We start from the raw sequence: 3,419 nt of genomic DNA on the forward strand, positions 1-3,419 counted from the left end.
AAAAAAAAGGAGTGAATGGATTTTTATCATTGTAGGGTGGTTGTGTCCACACACTGCTAAGATACATTTATATGCAAACACCATGTAAAAGTGAATTTTGCATCCAATGCCTACTTTAAAATTGAAATATAATCTTAATTCAAGTGATGAAGGATTTCAAAAGTGTGACAGTAATCAGTGTTGAGTACTACTGTAAGGTTTACCGTGCCTGGTTTACATGTTTGAAAATGATAAACAGTTAAAAAAAATAGAAATTTAGAAAAGTAATCAAATGTAATCAGTTACATTACTTTTATAAAGTAATTGAAAAGTTACACTACTTATTACATTTTAAGTAGGGTAACTTGTAATCTGTAACCTATTACATTTCCAAAGTAACCTTCCTAACACTGGCTGCAGCCTAGACAAGCCTGTGCGTTAATCCGCGCCTGTCCGTGCTAATAAGCTTACACTAGATTAGATTGTTCTAACCAGTGTCATGACATGACACACCTATCTCACATCATGTACTCTACTATATAGTTCATCCAGTACACAAACAGAAATGATTTAGTAAAAAGAAAACAAATACATTTCAATTCAATTAAATAGAATTAATGAGTATAATCATCCATATCTAAGATCAAAAACCAAGCCTGTTGCTTAATAGCAGATCTCATAGTTTATGTAATCTCTGCCTTCTCCCACTTTTGTGACATCATGTAAAAAATAGGTTTTATGTTGCCACAGCAAAATCCATTTCTGGCATTATAAGTGTTGCCATAGAAGCAGATCATTTCTGTGTCTGAAGATGTAAATGCAGAAAAATCTCTGTGTTGTTACCTTGTAATTACAGTAATTCCAATGTGTAGTTGTCGGTCCTGAAATTTGCAGTGTGTACGTGGCACATTTCAGGTTGCTTAGCAATGGCTCAGTTTTTCTGAGGATTTTATCAGTGCATTAGTGTGAACGTGCAGTAATATATTTTCACCAAGCAACTGCGCAGTGACACATAAAGTTGAGTGTGTGTCCTCCATAAGTGGATGAGAGCGAAAAGACAACCTCAAAGATTGCATTCAGTCATTTTTCACATTACATATCAGGGCACAAATGTTTTAAAATGTATTTTATTTGACTCACAATGCTGTTATGCAGTAATGATGGCATCGCTCAGTTGTCTGTGACCCCATTCAGCATCTTCTCACACCTCTGCAGCTGTAAACATTATCATTGGCACAATGATTTCTCTTGCTCAGACTGAATTTGCATAGAAAGGCTCTGTAAATATAGCAGGGAGATGTTGCTGCACTTGTTCTTTTGTATTTTCTTGTATTTCCACTGGCAGACACAGATGGATGAGTGTTTGTGTGCACTGACTACTACCACATGTTTCTGACAAAACTGTACCCTTCAGGTAAGTCGCAATGCAAAATGAGCATCTACTGGTTTCATTGATGCAATATAAGCAATATTGTATTTATCAAACAAGTTATTTTTTTACATTCATTTTTTATTAATTTCATTGAGCCATTATTTTGAATACAGGCTTTGACCAGCTACATAGGGAAGGAGCAGACCAGGCTGATGACTCTGTTGGGATTTATTCCTTTGATTGAAAAGCTGAATTTTCAGCATCATAACTCCAGTCTTCAGTGTCACATGATCCTTCAGAAATCATTCTAATATGCTGATTTGCTGCTCAAGAAACATTTCTTATTATTTTCACAGTTGACAACTTAATATCTTTTTATATTTAATGCTTAATATTGTTAATATTAACTGCTTAATGTTTTTGTGGAAACTGATAAATTTTTTCAGGATTCTTTGATGAATAGAAAGTTCAAAAGAACAGTGTTTGTCAAAAGAGATGTGTCCTTGTTGAATAAAAGTAGTATTTTTCTATAAAAAACTCACCCCAAAGCTTTAAATGGTAATGTATGCATTCTCTATACTTCCGTTAGGTGTGCATGTGTTGTGTTTTTGTGCCACAGAGACCTGTGGGAGCTGAGAGCAGAGTTCTCTCGTCTCTCCTCATCTCTCCTCTCTGTATGGGCTTCTCCTCGATCAGCTCCCACACTGCCCCATGACTCCTCTATAGGCCACTCCACTACAGTGCAACCTCTCTCCTCCTCCCAGGGGCCGCTGTTTCTTGATTATTTGAATCATGAACAAAGGAGGAATTCGACTGAATTAAAAGCTGACCTTGAGTCAGAGACCCCGGAACTCAGGAACAGGTCATTACAGGATTCACACAACATTAATTCCACTGCGTTATTTCAAGTATTTTCAATATATTTGCAATGATTCTGCTGGTGATAAATTCTGTAACATTGTTTAGTTTACACCATCATTCAAAAAATATTTAGATATTAAATTACAAGTCCAGGTATTAAAAGTTACGTATTAATTACAGTGTTTCAGTATATTGATGTTTTACTTTGCTTTACTTTTTTTCAGGATCACAGAGCTGAATATCACAATGCAAGCTCTTGAATCTGAACGGGAGAAGCAGGAGGCAGAGATGGAGAGGAGACACAGGCAGGAGATGGAGAGAGAACGAGATCAAGAGCGGAAGTGGGACAGACAGATAGAAATGGAGAGAAACTTTGAGTCTGTCAGACATGCTGTCACATCACTGGTGTGTCCGATTGACAACAGGAAATAAATTGTCCTTATTTTAGTGAAGCATGAATTAATTCATGTATTCACTGCCTTTTTGTCCAGTCAAGGGTTCTCAGCTCTCAGCAGTCAAGCTCTCTGTCTTCAGATGATGTGTCCAGTGAAGGACTGTCCTCTGTCCTCACTATCATCGCTCAAGCTGAGACTGTCCTGCAACTGAGACAACAGGAAGTACAGGTTGGTCAATGTGAAATCAGAATTGACCCTGTTTAATAAATGTTTTTTGTCTTGTTGTGGACAATTCATCAGTGCATGTTTTTCCAAATAAAACAATGGCTGTATCATCTTTTATCTAAATGAAATAACTTGTTCTTTAAAATTACTTTCCTTTTTGGCTGATGTCAGCAAGCCCACCTAGTAAGACAAATCTTTTTGTCAGGATGCTCAGATGAGCTTGTGTAGACTTGGAACAGAGAAAGAATCACTGGAGCAGCGAATCATGCAGTTGGAGAGTGAGAGAGTGGAGCTGCAGGAACAAACAAATCAGGGAGCACTGCAGATAAAACACACACAAGAACTACAGAACAGATGAAAAATGCTTCATTATCTCATTATACATATTCATACAAATACACTTTTATCTTGATGCGATTTCAATTTTTCCTTTCACTTTGGAGTGTTACAAGCTGTTCATGAATAGATAAGATCCCTAAAGTTGCAAAGACTAAAGTCTCAAACCCAAAGAGATATTCTTTATAAAAGTTAAGACTGGTCCACGCCCTCCTAACACGCCTCCTTTAAACACGCCCCCACATGTCTAC

At 37.0% G+C, this 3,419-nt stretch overlaps 1 pseudogene; it reads left to right on the forward strand.

The window, feature by feature from the left end:
• Positions 1-3,419, forward strand: part of LOC107752909 (trichohyalin-like) — a 26,587-nt pseudogene that overhangs the window by 6,315 nt on the left and 16,853 nt on the right.

This window comes from Sinocyclocheilus rhinocerous, unplaced genomic scaffold (assembly GCF_001515625.1).
Source record: "Sinocyclocheilus rhinocerous isolate Xijiao unplaced genomic scaffold, SAMN03320098_v1.1 scaffold1252, whole genome shotgun sequence".
NCBI lineage: Eukaryota > Metazoa > Chordata > Actinopteri > Cypriniformes > Cyprinidae > Sinocyclocheilus > Sinocyclocheilus rhinocerous.